Source organism: Ovis aries, chromosome 12 (assembly GCF_016772045.2).
Source record: "Ovis aries strain OAR_USU_Benz2616 breed Rambouillet chromosome 12, ARS-UI_Ramb_v3.0, whole genome shotgun sequence".
NCBI classification, from domain to species: domain Eukaryota; kingdom Metazoa; phylum Chordata; class Mammalia; order Artiodactyla; family Bovidae; genus Ovis; species Ovis aries.
Window position 1 is genome coordinate 62863380 of NC_056065.1, and position 22909 is coordinate 62886288.

A 22909-nucleotide genomic window follows, 5' to 3' on the forward strand; every position below is an offset into this window, starting at 1 on the left:
GATCTAGAGTAAGTTATCCACTCTTTCTGTTTTGACCTCTTGATCTGTATAAGAAAGTACCTGCCTTATTAGGGCTGGTGTGAGTACTGAATGGGGTAGGATACATTGCATATCCTCAACACGGTGCCAGATACAACATTATGTGCCTTCAACTATGTTCCTTTAAAACTAAATACTAGAACAGATTGATAGCATCTTGGTGGCCAAGACATCATTCTCATTTTTGAGATATTTAGGGCAAAATCAGAGACAGGAGTTTCCCCACTCTTTCCTGCCTTCCACCAGCTGACTCATTGTCTGAGAACTATAAGGCAGGAGAAAGGACTAGATGACCTCCAGAGTCCTCCCAGCCCTAGCATTTAGTGGCCTGTATGTTCTTAGCAATCTTAGCATCCTTTCCTGATGGCCCCCTTCTTTGTGGCTGTAACTGAGGAGCGTGTCAAGTTGTGTTGTATCCAATGTGAGTCAGTTCCATCGTAGGAATTCATTTTGAGGCTGGTAATACCCCTACTCTTTGAAATGCACTGTTCCCATGCTTTCTAATTCTTGCTCATACATCACGTTATTACTTCAGATTCAGAGAAAAGAACATTCATGATTAGATTAGGTCTTGGCCGAGATTTTTCGAGACCCCCACCACCCACCTCTGTCACCTGCAAAACTGTCTCTTCCCCTTTCCCTGCTCTCATCATCCCTGCCTCTTCATCACTTAATCTCTATATTCTGCCTTAAAAAGGATTTTTATGACCATAGTCACAAGTATAATTAACAATTTCTGTCATTGCATATTAACTTTAGGAATGTGGTTAACAAATAACTGGTGCTTGATAATATTGCCAACCATAAAAAAGTTCACATAACAGAATATCCATCTGTCACAAAAATAAGGAATAAAGTATCTAGAACAAACACTGCCATGTTCTGTACCAGTGGTTTCAGAGCATTGAATGACATGAAACTATGAACAGGAAGAGTCCCCCTTGAAGGAGGATTCAGCTAGGTATGGTTGTTTTAGCTACAGAACTCGAATTACATGGTGGTCATCCTTTGTAGGAGACTACTTTTCACAGCATGGCTGAGAGGCCTAGCGTTTAAACTCAGCCATCACCTCATTAAAGATGGGGTTACACAGGGGTTTCAGATGATGCAAGAGTTCTGGTGGGTTTCCCTGAGCCTGGGGTATTCCACACCTTGCTCTGTGTCCCTCTTACTCCATCATAGACGTTTTAAACATTGTGATTTTGGCAAACTTACTTTGGCTGAGTGCTTAGAAATGCATCATGCATGCTTTCAATATCTTTGGGTTTTAGGATAAGGAGCCTTTCTTTGCAGGCTGGTTATCTCATCCTTGGCTTCCCTGGTGGCTCAGTGGTAAAGAACCTACCTGCCAGTGCAGGAGACGTGAATTTGATCCCTAGGTTGGGAAGATTCCCTGGAGAAGGAAATGGAAACCTACTCCAGTATTCTTGCCTGGGAAATCCCATGGCCAGAGGAGCCTGTTGGGCTATAGACTGTGGGGTCATGAGAGTTGGACACGACTGAGCAACTGAACAACAGCAACAACAACAACACAGCTCTCTCTTACCTCAACCACCCTGTCCACCCAAGCTGACCAAGTCTCAGCACGATCCAGGGGATGCTCTAGCTCAGAGGTTCCAAAAGTGTCACGTCACCCCTGCTTCAGAGGGAGCTGCAGCGAAACTCACGACATTGCCCAACACGCTCTGCCCACCGTGCTTCCAGCCTGGAGCAGAGAAAGCGGCAGTGCTGTGATGAAGAGTCCTGTGCAAGAGAGCAACCTTTGGGTCCATCTTCTTTGAGAAGATGAGTCAGGACAATCCCTGAGGTCCCTCCTTATTTTGACATTCTAGGCTTCCACTCCGTCATGGAAGGGGAAGCTCTCCCCTTACTCCCAGATGCAGAGTCTTCTCTTTTTTTAATTATTTATTTGTCTGTGTGGCTGTGTCAGGTCTTAGTTGCAGCACTCGAGATACTCGTTGCTGTGCACAGACTCTCCAGTTGTGGCATGCAGTCTCAGTAGATGCAGCGTGCAGGTTCAGGTGCTCCTTGGCACGTGGCATCTTAGGTCTCCAGCCCGGGATCGAACCCGCATCCCCTGCATTGCAAGACGGATCCAGCTATATTTGTTATCCTTTCCTCTTTCCACTGAAAGGAAGGAAGGAAGGGAGGGAGGAGAGAGGAGGAGAGAGGGGGAGGAAAGAGAAAAGATTTTGTAAACAAGATTTTAAAAATCACAAAACAGACACTGAGAAGTATTTAAGATTTCAGAAGTATTTGATTCTGACAGTCCTTCCAAACACAGCGTCTTTCCTCTTCCCACCATCAGTCAGAAGTGGAAAGCAGATTTTGCCGAGGGGTTTGAGGAAGGGCTTTCTCCTTGTTTCTATCACCACAGTTGAATAAACTGTCCCCAAACTGCAGCGGTGTTAATCATTACTGGAAAATGAAGACAAAATCACTTAGCCATGGGATCTAGGCAACCAGGGATGCAACAGTCAAATCCACTTAGTTCAAAAGGATTTCCAGGGGAAAATTCCACTTGGTGTTCCCTAGGCCAGCGTTTTCCTGACTGCCTATCACCTATTCCCGGAGCTTCCTCCTCCTCCACCCATCCTAACTGCCTCATTAAAGAGCAGCAGTCCCCCTCCCCCCACAAAAAGAGCAGCCCCTGTGTCCCAGTGGGCAGCAATTACTGTCATACCTCAGGCCAGCTTCACATCTGGAGGGGAAGAGAACCTAAATGATCATTTCAGATACTTCCTCTTCTGCCTATCTGGGGATTGAGGCTGGAGACAGGCTAGGGTGTTTCTGTGTGTGTCTGTGTGTTTATGAGCTTGTTCTTGCATGCCTACATGAAGTTTCCATCACAAACAAAAGTCCTCCCTTTGAAGAAAGAAGGTATTCAAAAGCGGTGCTTCTCTAAATATGTGCCACAGCTCTTGTGTTATCAGCACAAATGTTCTTTGGTCCAATTTCCAAACACTGAGCTTAACAATCTTAAATTAATGGGGAGGTGGGTGGGAGGAAGGCTCAGGAGGAAGGGGATATATGGATGTTCATAGCTGATTCATTTTGTTGTACAGCAGAAACTAATACAATATTGTGAAGCAATTATGTGTGACTTGCTTAGTCGTGCCTGGCTCTTTGTGACCCCATGGACTGTAGCCTGCCAGGCTCTCCTCTGTCCATGGGATTCTCCAGGCAAGCATACTGGAGTGGGTAGCCATTCCTTTCTCCAGAAAGCAATTATACTACAATTAAAAAACAAAAATCTAAAGTTGATTTCTTGGCCACAAGACTTCTCAGACACGTTCCTGTGGATCTCTGAGAAGAGGATATGACTTTCAGCATCCTGTTGTTTCATTTGACTATGAAATGCTTTTGTCACGGCATGGCTTGATCAAACAAATATTCTTCAGAATACACTTTAGGAAAAGCTGACTTTGGAAGAAAATGAGAATTCCCCGCCCCGCGCCCCCCACCCCCCGCCCTTTAACCTCTGGTTTAGATCTTTGGGGATTTTCAACATTGAATGTAGAATTGATTTAGAACACAAATCGCTACTGCAAGTCACAGGTATGATGGATGTTTAATTTGGGAGACTATGAACTGTTATCTAGCTGTGCTTGTTCTGGCAGCTAAGGAAAGAGATCTTTTATCCACCGTGGCTTCCTCATTGGAAAAGCAGACTTTTATCTCTGAAGCCCAGGCTCTCTGAGTAAAAAAGAGACCTGAGCATTGTCTTAGAGCCCCTTACCTTTTCCATGGTACCTATGAGGTCAACGTGTCTTGACTTCTCCTCTCCTTGGACTTCTCCTCCCCATCCCAGGCTCCTCCTGTGACTGGTCAAGAGATGCATTTTAATAGGGTCCAGATGGGGGTGTACAGTCTCAAACTATGGTCCAGCAGCATCAGCAGCACTTGGAAACCTGTGTAAGAATGGAGTATCTCTTTACATATTAACTTCCCCTCTGTTCTTTCCTCATCTTCCCATGAAAGTTAAGTTACCACTGCTCTGTACTAAGCCCCTTTTTATTATATGGAATCAAAGTCTTGGATAATGGTGACAGGCAGTGCATTTACCTTTCAACAGCCTTTCCAAAGACATGGGCTGCACATTAATAACTGTAAGAAAAGAAACACTCAGTACCATACGTAATGTCTGATGAATACATAATATGTAATAACCGATGTTGCTGATGGGTTGAGATCTCAGGGTTCATTCTCTTCTGCATCTGTTTGGATGCAGACCAAGCTCCTGCCCACATATAACTAAGTACACTAACTTGAATGTAGATTAAGGAGTTCTCACCAGGAAAGAAAAGTAGAATTGAGATTCTGACCATAAGTAACGGTCAGAACTATAAATGCATATCCAATGATCAGGGCTGGACATCTCTCGAGCATAGCATATCTTAAAGGACAGCTCAGGCTTCCCAAGTGGCACTAGTGGTAAAGGACCTACCTGCCAAGGCAGGAGATGCAAGGGGCATGAGCTCAATCCCTGGGTTGGGAAGATCCCTTGGAGGAGGACATGGTACCCCACTCCAGTATTCTTGCCTGGAGAATCCCACGGATGGAGCAGCCTGGCAGGCTACAGACCACAGGGTCGCAAAGGTCGCAACTGAGCATGCACACAAAGGACAGCTCACAGTAGCAGTCATGAGCAAGGAGAAGTCTAGCCCGATTGTGATGCAACCCATGCCCTCCAGATTTCAGGGGAGTGGGTGACTGCATGTACGACACACAACTGAGAGCAGAGGCGAGTCCACCGTCCTTGCCCGTCAAACTGAGTGTTCAGCAAAGTGTAAATGTGAACTCCTTTACTTATTTATTTGTTTATTGACATTTTGGAATTAGGAAACCTGGCTCCAGGTTTCTCTTTTAGTGAGTATAAATAGAAGAAGAAACTGTTTTTCTCCTCACTTAAAAGTGATTTCTAGATTGCACAGTGACGAAAGAGATAAAGAGGGATTTGGGGGGAGAAAAGAATTGAGTAACTCCTTAGAAGTGGGAATGCTGAGTCATGAAACATGCAGGCACATTTGCAACTTTGCTTGAGGTTGTCCAATTCTTTCTCCTAAGTGCTTGACCCCTTGCAGCCAACTAGAGTTTTTATTCTACTGCATCCTGGCCAACACTCACTATTGTCAGACTGTATATTTGCCCACCTGGTGGGTCTAAAATGATCTTCCAATATGAGTTTAATTTGTTTTATCTTTGCTTATAATGAAGTTTGTTATTTAGTAACTTTTCCTGATGGGTTAACTGCTCTGACCCTGATATTTAAGGGGAAGAAAGGGAAATCAGTTATTCCACCCTTCTCATTACAATAGAAATTGCATGACTCACTTTGCTACACCCAATGGATGTGTTTGCCTGTCACTGGGTATCAAAAAATACCTTGATGTCCTGAGTTTATTTTTTAATCACACAACGTTGACCCTGTTTGAGTCCATTTAACTCAAATATTTGAGGAATTAGGGAATTTTGTCAGACATGGTAGGTCTATTTCACTGGGCTTTCAGACATTCTGTCTTTCCCAAGGGAGAGAGAAGTGGGTGGTGTCATTAATTCATTTAGCATTTTATGGATCAGGTCCTGGGAATAATTAAGAATAAGCCCCTGCTTTTCTAGAACTTGCATTCTGGCAGCACAAATGTAATTAACAGCCCACCCCCAACTGCCCTTCCCATCTCTCCAAGTCTCAAGCCTTCATCCATACAGTCAGCATTACTGAGCACACGCCCTGGGCCCCACACTCTGGGAAGCTTCAGGCCACCTTGGAGGAGGCATTTTTTCTCATGGTGCCTCCAGGAACCCTGCCTGGCTTCAGGGCTCCCTGAAGAACCATCAGTCCTTTAAGGGAGGTGTGAACTGAATCAAGACTTTAAACAGCCAGCTTTCCCCAGCTGCGGTTTACGTGCAGTCAGAATCACTCTTCAATGCCTGTTAGAAACAAAAACTCCTGCACCCCTAACTCAAAGAGCTACTGATTCAGCAAGTTCAAGGAGCTGTGCTTCCTCAAGCTCTCAGAGATTTCTGATGCCTGTTGAAGTTTGAAAACTACCGTCTTCCTAAAGTCACACAGCTAGAGAATGTTAGCACCAAAGGAAGGAACATAAAATAGAGTGGGCTGCAGGCTTAACAGGCAGGGGCTCCGGCATTGTGGCTCTCTGTCCAGTGTCCCTGGCTCTGAGGGGACATGAAGCAGCGGCCCTTCTATGTCCCTTGAGCTGAGGCTGCTCACTCGGTCCACTGGAGAGCTTGGCTGCTGGAGTTTCCTAAGGTAGATACACTGCATGACCGCTCCACAGGCCCCTGGGTATTTGTCCAAGAAGACACGAGGAAACATTCTGGCCCCTGAGTGGCCCCTCTTTACTGAGGTAAACTGCCTCAGTTCACAGTTCTCAGTTCTCAGGCATGCTTGGAGCCCCACTGGCTCCCCAAAGGGACCTAGCCAGACAGCAAAATAACAGACCAATGGATAGCAGACAACATGCCCACACATGGACAGGCTGGGAGAGGGGGCCTTCCCGAGGCCTGAGTTCCTGTTCAGAGAAGGGGAAAGTCCCTATCTGTCAACAGGTGCTCCATAAATGCCAGCTGCATGTTGCAAGCATGGTGACAAAGACCCAAAACGCCGGGAGGAAATGGGTCTGCCTAGAGAGGCTGGATCATCACGTCCTCAGAGAGAGCAGAACTCATCCACCCTTCTTCCCACCACACCCTGGGACTCTCATTGTCCTTACGCCGCCTTCCAGACACTGGCCAGTGAAGCCAGCTCCAGGCTCTGATCAAGGAGTGCATGGCAAAGCCACAGAGGCTGAAGACAATTTAACTCCCATTAAAATTGATGACTGCACTGCACTATATAGTTCGTAGAGCATTTTTACTTTTATTAGCTCAGAGATCTGCCTGGAATGCTCTTCCCAGGTTGTAGGGCTGGCCCCTTCTCAGTTTGCAAGTGGAGGCTTTGGAATAAATATCACGTCCTCCCAGGTGCTGTTTCCTCATCCTCTGAATCTCCCTCAGAGCAATTGTCGCAATCAGTAATTGTCTTATTTACCTGTTTCTTCTGTCGCCTCCTCACTCTGGAATGCAGGCTCCAGGAGGGCAGCAATCGAAGCTGTCTGGTTAAGCACCATATTGCCACCCTGGAGGAGCCAGCCACAGTTTTTATTAATGATCGAGTAACAGTTCTAAGGCAGGTGTTGCTCAGATGCATGCCTGGGGCACAAAGGGAAAAAGCAAGCTGCGTAACTGTGAGCACCTGATTAGTGACAAGACCTGTACTAGAATCTGAGGTCTCTGGCTCCTAGTCCAGCAATCAGCAGGATGCCAGCACCTGTCCCTGTCCTGGAAAGGAAAGGAAACTCAATAACATGCCTGCAGAAGAGGGAAATGAAGGAGAACCAGACCCAAGAACAGAGCTGTTGCAGGAAGGGGGACCCCTTCCAGGGCCTTAAACTGGGATCTTGTCTAACACTCGGAAATGAATTGTCTGAGGAGACACATGTGCTGACAAAGCAAGAGATTTTATTGGGAAAGGGCACCTGGGTGGAGAGCAGGAATTTAAGGGAACCCAGGAGAACTTTCTGCCACATGGCTTGCAGTCTCAGGTTTTATGGTGATGGGATTAGTTTCTGATTGCCTTTAGCCAATCATTCTGACTCAGAGTCCTTCCTGGTGGTGCACGCCTTGTTCAGCCAAGATGGATGCCAGAGAGAAGGGTTCTGGGAGGTAATCGGACATGTGGTGTCTCCTTTTGACCTTTCCCGAACTCTTCCTGTTGGTGGTGGCTTATTAGTTCTGTGTTCCTTACCAGGACCTCCCGTCGTAAAACAACTCATGCAAATGGTTACTATGGTGCCTGGCCAGGGTGGGCGGTTTCAGTCAGTGTGCTCCCCCTAACAGAACCAGCCAAAGTCTGTCCTCTCTATGACCAGTGTTCTCAGTAGACTTCCTTTGTACTTGGGCCCTGAGGACAGAGGAGAGAGTGAGAGTGAGTCTGAGTCCCAGCAAGCCACACCAAGAGTGTATCCTCCCGCACCAATTTGCTGCCTGTCTGAGCTTTGGTAGAACCCAGACATGAGGGCTCACTCTGGTCCATGGGACTGACGGCTTGGGCTGCTGGGCTGCTGTAACAAAATACCACAGCCACTCTGTGGGTGAAACAGAAATTAATCTCACAGTTCTGGAGGCTAGAAGTCCAAGATCAGGGTGCCAGCCTGGTGGGGTTCTGGTTAGGACTCTCTTCCTGGTTCTCAGATGGCCACCTGCTTCCTGTGTCCTTACACGGCCGAGAGAGGGGGACTCTCAACCTTCAATACCTCATCTAAACCAACCACCTCTCAGGACTTCCCTGGAATCCACCTTCCCGTGCAGGGAATATGGGTTCCATCCCTGTTCAGGAGCAAAGATTCCACTTCTGCAGGCAGATTCTTTACCAACTGAGCTACCAGGGAATTTCAAGATCTCACATAGCATGGAGCAACTAAGCCCACGTGCCGCAAGTAGAGAAGCTGGCATGTTGCAGCTACTGAGTCTGTGTGCTCCAGAGCCAGTATTCCACAAGACAGGCATGCATGCCACCGCTGGGCAAGCCCCTGTGCCGCGCAATTAGAGGAAGCCTGCCTGCCCGACCGAAGAGTCCATACACCTCAAGGAAGACCCAGTCCAGCGGGTAAATAAGTAAGCAAATTAATCACCTCTCAAAGGCACACCTCCTGACACCACCCCACTAGGGGTGGGGGAGGTTAGGCTTTCACCAAATGAATTTTGGAGGGACACAAACATTCAGCTGTTAGCTGGGACCCAAAAAGTGGCAGCCTCAGGGCAGAGGAGAACCAAATGTAAAGCTCCAGTGACCCTCTGCCAAAGGTGAGAGAGGAAGAAACAGGAAGTGGTCAGGGAGATGGAGAATTCCACCCCCATGGGTCGGTGCACTAAGCCCTCAAGTGGTTCCCATGGATTTCACGGGCTCAGCAGACACACTGGGGAGGAAGGCTGCTGGGCTGGACCCCATCGGCAGGCCTGTGTTCCATGACAGCTTGCTAGCGTGCTGCCCCAGGCTGGGAAAGTGCGAGGCACCACCCCGAGCTGAGTCACCCAGCTCAGGGACCAGGAAACTTACGTAACGAGACTGATTGTGTGTGTTTGCACATCAGGCTCAAGCTCCAGGCAGGAAAGAAAGAAAGGCAAGGTGGAGGGCAGCGGGAGGGCTGGGGAGGTGGTACTCCTGGGGACCCCGAGTCTATCCGTGCCAGGAAGTCACTGAGGACCCAGGAAACCTTGAGAAGGCACATGCCACGGCCGGATTCCTGGGGATTACAGACCCAGATTAAAGAGAACAACAAGAACAAGGGCCTCCAGCTTTCAGTCAGTCCGGCTCGATTCCCTTGCAGCCTGTTCTCCAGGGCTGGGGAATGTTAAGCCAGTCCAAAAAGAACACAGGTGGCAAAAGAGGAACTTCATAAAAATGTGAACTCCTGAACCATCTTGTCTGCAGTGTATTGTTAGTGCCACAGATAGGCCTGCAGTGACAAGGGATGGTGTTTGTTGGGCCGGGAAACAGCCTGTGGGCTAGAAAAATGTGAGTGGGTGGCTGTTTGAACTTCACTGCAAAGCTCCTTTCAGTCAGGAGCCTTTGTAGATGAAAATAGACTGGCTAGGGCAGGAGGCATTCCTGAGAACTGGTCGAAAGGACATATTTTCCTTTGTAAGAGTATTTTTTCCACCCCAGCCCTTCAGATCGCTTTTGTTTATGCCATTCCTGTTCTTTATCTGTTAATGGTTATACTAAATTTACATTGTCAGAGCATATGCTGTTATTACATACGCTATGCCCTAGTGCTATTGCTGCTGCTGCTGCTAAATCGCTTCAGTCGTGTCCGACTCTGTACGGCCCCATAGACAGCAGCCCATCAGGCTCCTCCATCCATGGGATTTTTCCAGGCAAGAGTACTGGAGTGGGGTGCCATTTCCTTCTCCGACACTCTACTGCTAACTCTCATTTAATCTAATTCTACAAGGAGCCATGTATTTAATATTCACTAACAGTCCTTATGGACTTCCCTGGTGGTTCAGCTGGTAAAGAATCTGCCTGCAATGCAGGAGACCTGGGTTCGATCCCTGGCTTGGGAAGACCTCCTGGAGAAGGCAACAGCTACCCACTCCAGTATTCTGGCCTGGAGAATTCCATGGACTATATATAGTACATGTGGTCCCAAAGAGTCAGACATGGCTGAGCGACTTTCACAACAGTCTTTATACTAATTATTCCTAAGTTGTTCAGCTTGTCTGAAGCACATTTTTCACAACATTCATTACGAAGGGCTCATGGAACAATATTCCTTGAGCTCTTACTTGTTGATAAATTTGTCAGGGCCGTTTCTACTTTAAAGGTAAATTTTGCTGGATTTAAAATCCTCAGTTCAGGACTTCCCTGGCAGTCCAGTAGTTAAGACACCATCCTCCCAAAGCAGTGGGCTGGGGTTCTATCCCACATGCCGCAACTAAGAGTTCATGTTGCTGCAACTAAAAAAAAAAAAAAAAAAAAGATCCTGGATACTGCAAGTAAAGATCCCATGTGCTACAACTAAGACCCAAAGCATCCAAATAAATACTTTTTTTTTTTCTTAAAGAAGTCCCAACATTAAATAAAACCCTCAGTTCATCTTTACTTTCCTTGAGTAACTTAAAAATGGTACTCCATTTGATCCTGACATAAAGTATTGCTGTGACAAAGTCTGATGATAAACGAATTTTCTTTCTCTTATAAGTAACATGCTCATTTCACTTCCTTTACAGTCTAAAAGTTTTACTAATACATGTTTGTTCTCCAGCACTTTATATGCTCTTCCAATATATAGTTTAAAATCTTTCTTTTCTTTTTCTTTTTGAAATTTAGCCAAAGTTCCTTAAGCTACAGTGTTTAGTTTTTGTTTCCTTGCTTTGGTTTTCTTCTTCAGGACTCCCCTTAATTAATATATTAATATTAATAATTATAATTAATATGTTAATATTAATACTTATATATATAATTATATATATTAATAGGGCTTCCCTTGTAGCTCAGTCGGTAAAGAATATGCCTGCAGTGCAGGAGACCTGGGTTTGATCCCTGAGTTGGGAAGGTCCCCTGGAGAAGGAAATAGCAACCCACTCCAGTGTCCTTGCCTGGAAAATCTCATGGACAGAGGAGCCTGGTGGGCTGCAGTCCATGGGGTTGCAAAGAGTTGGGCACAACTGAGCAACTAACACTTCTTTCAATATATATTAATATATATGTTATATAAGATATAATATATATATAATTTTTGCCAATCTGAAATATTTGTCACGTTCTGTCAAATCCTTGTCATCTTCATTACTTTTTGCTTCTTTCTGCATCTCTTTTGTCCTATTTTTTTGTATTTTGAACCCACCCCCAGTGCTATAGCACTGTGTCCAGGAAAGGAGCCTGCAATGGGCAGTTTCAAAAGTTCAGATGGACTGGTGTGCTCCAGCCCTGGGACCTGACCTCAGGCCCCATAGTCACCTGCCTGCAAAATGATCTCAAATTTGCCTGTCTGATACCATGACACAGAGAAGCTGATACCATGCAGGTCTTATGGCTTTTGCTGATGTGTTTCTGTCCACCTCTTTTTTGTGAAGACACTTTGTCACCTAATTTTGAGCTAAATGTTGTCCCAGGGTTTTTAGTTTTCACTCTCATTTCTCCGTCTGTTGTTACAGGGAGATTCAGAAATGTCCCAAAAGTATGCCTCCACTGCCGCCGCCATCTTTCCAGAATGATCCTGTTGAATGTCAGATCATGCCACTTCTTAAAAATTCTGAAAGTGACTTCCAATCTCATTTAAGGTGGAAGCTAAGGTCTTTACAGCGACATACAAGGCCCTGTTGTTTCAGCGCCTCCCCCACACTCCTCACTTCCCTGAAGCCTTCTTCTTAGCTCTTTCCCCTCCAGCTACTCTGGCTTCCTTGCAGCTCCTTGAACAGGCCAGGCTTCTTGCCATCTTTGCACCTTTCCTCTAAAAGTTACCTCTACCTTGATCACTCTTCCGTCAGAAAAGAGCTGAGTTAACCACTTCCTTCAAGTCTTTGAAATCTCTGTCTCAATGACATCTAAAATGACCTCCCTAACACTGTATCCTCCCCGCTGGCACTCCTGGTCTCCTTTGCTCTGCTCTTTTCTTTTTTCATCGCATTTAACATCTTCTAACATTAAACAGTTTATTTAATATGCTTATTATTTATTATCTGTATCCCCCTTGCTAGAATATAAAATCCATGAAAGCAGGAATGTTAAGTCGGATTTGTTCTCTTATGTGCATGAAGTTCCTAGGTGCAGCTGTTTAGTGAATTCACAGGACTTCCCCAGTGGCCCAATGGTTAAGAATCTGCCCTTCAGGCCGCTCTCACCTTCTGAGATGGCCCACGGTCTGTGAAGGGTGTTTCTCTCTAAATAACTCCACTTCCTGTCTATCACCGTGTCTCGCTGAATCCTTTCTGCAATGAGACATCAAGAACGTGAGCTTCATTAAGTCCTGAGACCAGAAACTAAGGCCCCTACCAGGTAGAGGATGGAATGATGATGTTGACCCTCCCGACTTCAGTCAACTAAAGCTTGGACTCTGTCAATCTTTGCCCCAATTCTCTGCTGAATTCTTCTCTGTTCAAGCCCCCTCATGAATATGCATGTACCTTTAGCTTAAAATTTGCCCAGTTTTGCTGTTAAGGAGACTCTACTTTGGAAACATGTTTTCCTTACTTGCTGCTAGTAATAATAAATCATTCCTTCTCCTGCTTAAAAAAATTTTTTTTTAATCTGTGCTTCCACTGCACAGTGTGTGGGTTCAATCCCTGGTTGGGGAACTAAGATCTCACATGCCACATGGCATGGCCAAAAATAAGTAAAAAATAAATAAATGCACAAATGAATAAATAAATGAAGCAGGCAAGGATGTGGTTTGCTCTGAACCAGCCACTAGAGAGCTGCTTTGGTGTCCCCACTTCCATCACCCTTCTGCCCTGGCCCCCCTGTGGATGCCATGGTCCACAAGCCTATTGTCTGAATGAGTATCAGGAACAGCCAGGCAGAGCATTATGAATTCTCAGAAGAGAAGTAGTGTCACAAATATTCTTTCTAGGACTTCTGAGTTCAGCCCAAGCCAGAAACAGCACCCCAGCCATGTGCCTTCTAGCAGTTGAGCATATCTGACGCTCATTGCACTGAAAGAGCAGAGGAGCCTGGAGGGCTCCTGAAAACAGAGACAGCCCCAGGCCTTGAGAAGGAGCTCAAAGGTAGGGAAGATGAGAATGCATGCCAGTCCAGGCCCAGCTGTGTGCTGTGTGCTGTTCAGAAACCCAGTAACTAGAGTCAGTTGTGTCCTTGTCTCTCTGGATGGAATTCATGACCGTTATTTACAGGGTGTTGTCACTTAGTCTCAGGGTATAGACAAGGCCTATCACTGGCCTATCTTATAGCTGACAACTAATGAAGTCAGTACCGACCAAGAAAGCATCAGCTCAACAGTCTTACCTTCTAATCAAAGCTAGTAGGTCTCAGGCAAGCAGGTACTGACCTCCTCTCGGAGCAAGGAAGCCTAAGGCAGAGGCTGTCTTAACAGCAACTCTCTCCTAAATGCTAATTAGCCTTAGGAAATGCTCACTGAGCTTGGATGCCTAAGGGATCATTGTCCAGTCAGGAGATTGCAAGCCTATTGCCAGGGCCAAGAAAACAGGTAAAAGGCCAAAACTGAGGTTGTTTTCAGCCTTAAGCTTAGCATCTCAGCTCTTTCCTTCACTTCATATTTATTTGGTTCCTAACCTGTGAACACAGCAACCAAGATGACCTCTCATCTTCTCTCCACTTTGTCATGGGTGGGCTCATGTCAGATCCTCCCCCAAGCCCTTCTCTGCCCTCTTTGCAGGGCAGTACAGGAAGTATGTTTTGAAGTGCTTTATTCTCTCTTCTTTTTTCCCCTTCTTATTCCCAACTGGTAGACGGATATTCTTTAACCAATAAAAATGAATGGGCCCCACTTTCGTTAATTTATAGTGGGCCAAGAATCCTCAGATCACAGGAACCTGAAACTCAGATCATCTCTCAGGGTTTCTAGAGATCCTCTGACCTTGGAACCAAATATTTAGTGGTTCCCACCACCACCCCAACAACCACAAGCGTCCCCAGCCCAGCTGAGAAAGAGATTAGTATGCAGACTTAGTACCTGTGATATTCTTACTTATTCCATATAAGCTGCCCTGAAATGAATACCATTTGCTTTTATGTACATGAGGAAACTGAGTTCAGTGAGGCTGAGTGGCTTATCCAAGGTCATGCAGATTGGAAAAGGCCCCATTATTTTTTCTGCCTTATGATATGTCCTATCTCACCTGTACACATGTGTTCCCTGTGTTCAAGGATGTCAAGGCCATTGACCTCTGAAAGTTTTCTGAAATGTTACGGAAATAAGACTTCTAAAACAGAGAAACCAGAGGGACTTCCCTGGTGGGCCATTGGTTGAAAATCTGCCTTCCAGTGCAGGGGACGCAGGTTGGTTCCTGGTCTGGGAAACTAAGATCCCACGAGTCATGCAGCACAGCCAAAAAAGACAGAAATCCTGCATACTGGTTTCCCCAGGAGATTCTGTTATCCTAGAGTTATTATTAATATTGTTCTCCTTTCAAAATTGTCTTAGTTTGGACAATGTTACCTAGTTACCCTATGCAAGATAGACCAGGAGCAAAGAAGTAGGAAAAAACTACAAAAAGAATTGTTCAAGAAGTCACTGAGCAGTAGGCATGGAAAGGCCTCATTAGGGCTTTGATGTTCTCAAGATCTTCCCCACCCCAGCTTTTTCCACAGGCTTTGTCTCAGAGGCACTCGTCCAAAACCGCTTGTACCCTCCTTGTGCAGCGCCAGGGAGGAAATGAGGCTGGAACAGGCCAGAGGGTTCTTACCACCCCAGATGACCCTTCCAATGGATCTCTGTCTTACTATGAACAAACTGCTTCTCTAGGCAGGAGACACATGACCTTCCAACTCTAACAGAAAAGACTCTCTCCTGTAAAGGAGAAATCTGAGACACTACCAAGGTTTTGAATGTCCTGTAGAGAAAAAAATAAGAATGTTTTGACTAAAGCTTTTACTCCACATAGGAGCTTCCCAAGAGATTCTCCTCCATCATGTAGTGAAATGACACATGGAAAGAGCACATATGTAGAAATCAGACCTCTGAGTTTGTATTCGAGCATGCCCGCTTCTGAGTTGGGTAACTTTGAGTAAGTTTCTCAACCTCTTTGAGCTTCAGCTTTCTAATTCATCTGAAAAATGGATATAAGAATACACTTTGCAAAGTAAATATCAGATAAGATTATGCATAAAATATATGGCAGATAAGAGACTCAGATGCTTCCCAAATGGCACCATGGTAAAGACTCTGCCTGCCAATGCAGGAAATGCAAGAGACGTGAATTCAGTCCCTGGGTTGGAAAAAGCCCCTGGAATAGGAACTGGCAACCTGCTCCAGTATTCTTCCCTGGAAAAATTGGACAGAGAAGCTTGGCAGGGTCCCTTGCCACATAAGATAATGGATACTGGAGATTTCAGGGATAGAAATTAATGAGTTCATGCCCTTAAGCTGCTCACAGTAAAATGGAGGAAGGGCCATGTGCCATATTGTTCTATCTGGCCTCTTGCAGTTTTTAATTGCTTTCATCTTTGAGATCCATTCCCACTCATATTCTTCAGGTGTGTGTTGATATAAAATTCATAAACTCTTAAAAATAAATAAATAGAGAGGGGCCATGTGGAGAATTCCCTGGTGATCTAGTAATTAGGATTCAGTGCTTTCACTGCTGTGACCCAGGTTCAGTCTCTGATTGGGGAACTGAGATACTACTAATCTTGAAGCACTACTACTGCTACTACTAAGTCACTTCAGTCATGTCCGACTCTGTGCAACCCCATAGACGGCATCCCACCAGGCTCCCCCGTCCCTGGGGTTCTCCAGGTAAGAACACTGGAGTGGGTTGCCATTTCCTTCTCCAATGCATGAAAGTGAAAAGGGAAAGTGAAGTCGCTCAGTCGTGTCCGACTCTTCGTGACCCCATGGACTGCAGCCTACCAGGCTCCTTTGCCCGTGGGATTTTCCAGGCAAGAGTACTGGAGTGGGGTGCCATTGCCTTCTCCGCTTGAAGCACTGCCAAACACTAAATAAGTAAAGAAATAAAGTCACACAGTTTCATTTAAAAAAAAAAAAAAAGGAACGTGTCCACACGTCACCATGTTGTCAGGCAGGGTTCTTTTTTTTTTTTTTTGGCTGCACTGGATCCTTGTTGGTGTGTACTGGCTTTCTCTAGTTGCTGTGAGCAGGCTTCCCGTTGGGGCAGCTTCTCATTTCAGAGTACAGATTCTAGGCACTCGGGCTTCCATAGTTGTGGCTCTCAGGCTTGGTTGCTTTGTGGCATGTGGGATCTTCCCAGACCAGGGATTGAACCCATGTCCCCTGACTTGGCAGAGGGATTCCTATCCACTGTACTACCAGGAAAGTCCTCAGCAGAGTTTTACAACACTGTCAGAGCAAAGAGAATGGATAGACCATTCTGGCTTAGGAGGTGCAGAATCTCATAGAAGAGTAGGAACGTGAACAAACCCTGGATAGCTAGGTTCCTAAGCACCTGACAGGATGTTTATAGCCTAGGTTGGGAAAGTTTGGTTCCATTCTTCCCTCTGTAAAGAAGACAAGTTGTTTCTCAGAAAGAAAGATAAAGGAGACTCTATACTCCTCTTGCATTTTCTCACCTGATATCAATTTCCAATTCTAAAACTGAAAACACACCTTGTCAGCCAACCTAGACCAAAACACAGAACTTTGGGTATGGAAATTAATCAAGACTTGGATATAAATTCAAGTCACCTATGAAACATGTTTCAACTCCACAGAATTCACTTTGAGACATTTAATAGAAAACACAACATTAAATCACAAAATAAATACACAAATTATGACTTTTCAGAGGTAAAAAAAAAATAAACAGTACTTAAGACCTGTCACTGCTAAGAAATATTAACCAAGGTCATTGGCTTGAAAGGGGAATTACCAAATTCATTTATTAGCCTTCTGCTTCTACTAAGATTCTCAAGCCTTGTTTAAACTAGTAAGTTAGAACTTTTTATTAAATAAACAAGTAATTGGCTCTGAATGGAAAATGAGCAGAAGCATAATTCAGTTTGCTTGTTCATACTTGGCCATCAGCTAGTAGAGCATGAAGTGTTTCCATGTCTACTGCTGGCCATCTTGTCCAGCTTTCCCCCCTTTGCTGTAAGTCTGAAGCAATAGGAAATTGCTCCCCAGAGGACATTTGGCAATGTCTGGGAACATTTTTGATTGTCAGAATGGAGAGGGGTGGGAAGTGTCACTGGCATCTAGTGGGTAGAGACCAGGGATGATGCTAAACACCCTGCCGTGCACAGTCCCCCCAAGCAAAAAAAAAAAAAAGGTGGGGGTGGATCCAGTCTGATATGTCAGTAGTGCTGGGGTTGAGAAACTGAACAAAGTCTGGGTAAGTTGAGAAAGGCCTTGCAGAGAAAAAAGAACAGATAAAATTCAGGAAGTCCATAGCTTTCTTAATGATGAAATTGTGAGAAGAGTGTTAGTATGGGCAGGTACTTAATATCAAAGATTCTACAGCATTTTGAGAAGAGCAGATCAGAAGCTCCACAGTTGCTGTTCGGGTTCTGCAGTGATTCCATTTTATTAACTCCAAATTGAAACCATGGTTTGGTAGATATTTTCCTTTTCTAAGTAGTGAATTTGTTTATGTGAAAATTTTAAATAATAAAAAATAGTATACCACATGTGTATGTTTGTGTTTATCTGTATCTATCTGTACACATACACACACAGGCTTCCCAGGTAGCTCAGTGGTAAAGAATCTGCCTGCCAATGCAAGAGAGGCAGGAGACTTGGGTTTGGTCTCTGGGTCGAGAAGATCCCCTAAGTAGGAAATGGCAACCCGCTCAAGTATTCTTGCCTGGAAAATTCCATAGACAGAGGAGCCTGGCAGGCTACAGTCCACAGGGTTGCAAAGAGTCAGACACAACTGAGCAATTGAGCACACACACACACACACACACATATGTACACATATAGATACACATATAGATTCTATTTAGTAAAAAGAATTATACTGTGGAAACATATATCTGCTGATGAAGGACTACTAAAATAAATTATGGTACATATCTTTATATCAGAGTATTTGTATATCCATTAAAAATAAGAAAGATGAATATAGAAATATGATATGCTTTAAGATTCTACAACAAAAATTTTAAAAGAAGAATAGGTTTAAAAATTGGCAGTTCAGTTCAGTTCAGTTCAGTTGCTCAGTCGTGTCCGACTCTTTGCGACCCCATGAATCACAGCACGCCAGGCCTCCATGTCCATCACCATCTCCCAGAGTTCACTCAGACTCACATCCATTGAGTCCGTGATGCCATCCAGCCATCTCATCCTCGGTCGTCCCCTTCTCATCCTGCCCTCAATCCCTCCCAGCATCAGAGTCTTCTCCAATGAGTCAACTCTTCGCATGAGGTGGCCAAAGTATTGGAGCTTCAGCTTTAGCATCATTCCTTCCAAAGAAATCCCAGGGTTTAATTATGTAGTATTTTGATTGTTGAGGCTTGATGGAGGTTATTTGAAAGATTAAATTTTCCATATACTGTTTTAAATTTCTATTAATAGAAAAAGTCAAAAGTAATCTTTGGGAAGCACTATGTGTTTTCATTTAGAAATATCAAGATATAATGTGCGCAGGGACCTAAATGGGAAGGAAATCCAAAAAAGAGGGACTATATGTATACATATAGCTGGTTCACTTTGCTATATAGCAGAAACTAATGCAACACGGTAAAGCAACTATATTCCAATAAAAATTAATTTAAAGAAAGATATAATGTGAATAGAAAGAAGTGAGGAATAGGGGTGGGGGGCAGAGTGAGGAAACACAAAAATTTATTTAAGTATCTGTAAGTGTTTAAATAAGGAAGTTATGGAATGCTACCCAAAAATGAATTAAAGTTGTTATGTGGGGAACTGGAAAGAGGAGTCAGGAACTAAAAGGATGGGGAATAAGAATGGGAACAAGACTTTTCAGTATATACCTTTTGTAAATTTTCGAGCCCTATGAAAATACTACATAATTAAAACTTTAAATGGCATGAAATAAGAGTTCATAAGATAGAAATGAATCCTGTTCTCAAAAACTGGGGACATGTTGTTGCCATATTACATTCTACCCTTGAAAAGAACTCAGACTACTTTCACAAAGATTATCTCATTTATCTTCACAAAAACCCTGAAAATTTTTAAATGGGCATGGAAATGGGGGTAGAGCAGCAATCATCAGTCTGATATAAGCTGCACAGATCACATGAAACTGGAATTAGGTTTGTTCTCCCCGGATCTTCAAAATAGAAAAGAACCAAAGTATAAGGGTAAAGAGAGAGAGGGTAATTCCCTGGTGGTCCAGTGGTTAGGACTTCCTGCTTTCTCTGGCAAGGGCATGGGTTGGATCCCTGGCTGGGGAACTAAGATCTCACAGAGAGACAGAGAGAGAACATTAGACTCAACAGGATGAACTTTTAGAACAAAAACCAGTCTAAGGGAGGCCTCAGAAACAGCAAATTGACCAGGTCATTTCTATATAAAATCTTGGTGAAGTGTGCAATTCAGCAGGCATTTATTGAGCTTAGATTGTGCTAGACCTAAAGGTAGAATGGAGTTAAAGATGAACAAACCACATTCTTAGATATGGTTATGTCTGCATGTGAGGGGAGGGTTACCTGGTAATACCTGTAAAGATTTAAATTGCCTGCCTCCTAAAACCCAGAAATTTCATTTTATGCTATCTATATATATAAAAGAGGCATGTGTATAAGAATGATCTGTGGATGTTTCTTCAGTATCCTAAATTGGAAATGACCAATGTGTCAATTAATAGGGGATTGACTGGCTAAAGAAGCTAGAGTAATATATTCATATTAGGAAGTATCAGGAAGCAGTTTAGAAATAGAAAGTAGAAGACAACTTGAGAAAGCTACATGTAATAAAAGAATAAATTGCCAAAATATACAGTTGAATTGGAAAGGGAAGAAAAAGGTTGAAGGACCATCCATACAATATGATACAAATGAAATTTTTTAAAAGCTTCATATTTTTCATGGGCATATACAAATGTATGAAATATGCAGGAAAAGTTCTGAAGGAAAAGAAAAAAGTGATAACAATGTTCACTTCCAGGGACTGGGAAAAGGAATGGTGAAAGGATGCCTTCAGCCTTCTCTGTAATGTTCTAATTTTTTTTACAAGGCCAGTGAGTTTATGGATCATTCATTTAATTAAAATAATTGCTTTCATGTGTGTGCTAAGTTGCTTCAGTCGTGTCCGACTCTTTGCAACCCTATGGACCATAGCCCACCTGGCTCCTCTGTCCATGGGATTCTCCAGGCAAGAGTACTGGAATGAGTTGCCATTTTCCTACTCCAGGGGATCTTACTGACCCAGGGATCGAAACTGCATCTCTTACATCTCCTTCATTGGCAGGTGGGTTCTTTACCATTAGCACCACCTGGGAACCCCCATACTTACAAGCAAAAAAGAGAAGGCAGCATCCTTTCTCAGTAATGCTAAGAGATGCAAAAGCCATCTTTAGACTATGAGAAGAGCCACATACTAAGGATCGTGGAGCAAAAACATCTTCTGAGGAGTTTGGTACCTTGATTATATCCTAGCACTGCTGCATAGCCTGGGCAGTTACCTCTGACTTCTTCCTTTTGAAAATTTTTTTTTTTAAGAGACATATTTCTTTGTTAGGTTGAATATTCTCTCTCTCTCTCTGTTTGAAAAAAAAATTACTTATTTATTTGGCTGTGTTGGGTCTTAGTTGTGGCATGTGGGATCTAGTTCCCTGACCAAGGATCAAACCTGGGCCTCCTGGCATTGGGGGCGCAGAGTCTTAGCCACTGGAGCAGCATGGAAGTCTCACTACTGACTTCTTCTTATCTGAGAAAAATAAACCTCTTTCGGTCAAGTCCACAGTCAGGTCCCTTCCTGACAAATGTGATCTAACAATCACACTGGTCTCTAGAGAGGTTCATTTTGGGGAAAGAATAGAGATGCCAGAAAGGCCTTAGCCAAGTCTGGCTTTGAAAATGTAAAGAATTGCTCCTCCACTCCAAGGTCCCTTGGGACCACCAGGCCCAGAGCATGTGCCAGACACACCAGGAATCAGACGGAGCCACAGCCCTCAAAAACTCAGAGAAACATGGAATGGAGGGAGGGGGCTTGCACAGGGCTTCAAATCCCCCTAAGCAAACACACAGGGCAGGACAGTCTGCCAGAAAGCTGAGTGTCTGCAACTTGACTCCAGTGTTTACGGCCATAGATCCCACTCTACCCACAGCAGCAGCAAGGGTGGCAGGGGAAGGGCTGGGGCTTTGGCAGCTGTTTGTTTGAACCTGCCTGGGCAGCTCTCTGAACACTTATTTCAAAAGCAGGCAAGGGATGGGGACATTTCAGGAGTCCCCAAAAAGAACTTAGGAGAAGGGAAAAGAATAGCACACACCCTGGAAATGGATTGTGTTCCCCAAGGCAATATTTGTCCTTTCAGATGGGCCAAATCTCCCCTGATGGGATTTCCGTGAAACAGGAGGGAAGGGGGCAGGGCACAACCTTTAAAAGAATGACAGAACCATGCTGCTGCTGCTGCTGCTAAGTCACTTCAGTCATGTCCGACTCTGTGCGACCCCAGAGATGGCAGCTCACCAGGCTCCCCCATCCCTGGGATTCTCCAGGCAAGAACACTGGCGTGGGTTGCCAGTTCCTTCTCCAGTGCATGAAAGTGGAAAGTGAAAGTGAAGCCGCTCAGTCGTGTCCATAGGACATGATAAAACACTGAGTCCAAGATGGCACAAGGTTCAACTTCCAGTGGACCTTGAGGCTCATTATATGTTCATTGTTATACACTTACAAACTAAAACTTAAAACTCAACATTCAAGATCGTCCCCTCACTTCCTGGCAAATAGAAGGGGAGAAAGAGGAAGCAGTGACAGACTTTATATTCTTAGGCTCCAAAATCACTGCAGATGGTGACTGCAGCCATGAAATTATAAGATGCTTGCTCCTTCAAAGAAAATCTATGGCAAATCTAGACAGCATATTAAAAAGCAAAGATATCCCTTTGCTAACAAAGGGCTTCCTAGTCAAAGCTATTGTTTTTTCATGTATAAATGTGAGAGTTGGACCATCAAGAAGGCTAAGTGCCAAAGAATTGATGTTTTTGACTTGTGGTGCTGAAGAAGACTCTTGAGAGTCCCTTGAACTGCAAGGTGATCAAACCAGTCAATCCTAAAGGAAATCAACCCTGAATATTCACTGGAAGGACTGATGCTAAAGCTGAAGCTCCAATACTTTGGCCACCTGATTTGAAAAGCCAACTCTTTGGAAAAGACCCTGATGCTGGGAAGTAGTGAAGGCAAAAGGAGAAGAGGGCAGCAGAGGATGAGATGGTTAGACAGCATCACCAACTCAATGGACATGAATATGAGCAAACTCTGGGAGATAGTGAAGGTCAGGGAAGCCTGGCATGATATAGTCCATGGGGCTGCAAAGAGTCAGACAGCACTTAGCGACTGAACAACAAGCTAAATGGCACACCCACCAGTGCCATGACAGTTCTGAGGCCAACTATAAAAGGCCAAAAAATGGGCAGTGGTTCAATTCCTGGAACTGATACACAAAAGTTTGATCATAAGCATTTTTTTTTACATGTGATACCTGCTCCAATACAAAAGCTGATATAGAATAAACCAGACTC

The 22909-nt window shown here is 44.4% G+C and overlaps 1 long non-coding RNA gene across 4 annotated transcripts in view; it reads right to left on the bottom strand.

Annotated features, from left to right (window-relative positions):
• LOC101120681 (uncharacterized) overlaps positions 1–22909 on the bottom strand; it is a 71319-nt gene that overhangs the window by 40811 nt on the left and 7599 nt on the right. Inside the window, exons 3-7 of one of the 4 annotated variants that reach the window (XR_009595740.1) lie at positions 12448–12534; positions 9158–9344; positions 7091–7178; positions 3779–3950; positions 1586–2166 (exon numbers count right to left, since the gene is read on the bottom strand). This is a non-coding gene — a long non-coding RNA (uncharacterized LOC101120681). Of the gene's footprint in view, positions 1–1585; positions 3951–7090; positions 8003–9157; positions 9345–12447; positions 12535–22909 lie in introns of all 4 variants that reach the window. The other 3 variants (XR_009595742.1, XR_003590974.3, XR_009595741.1) reach the window with 3 other exon arrangements.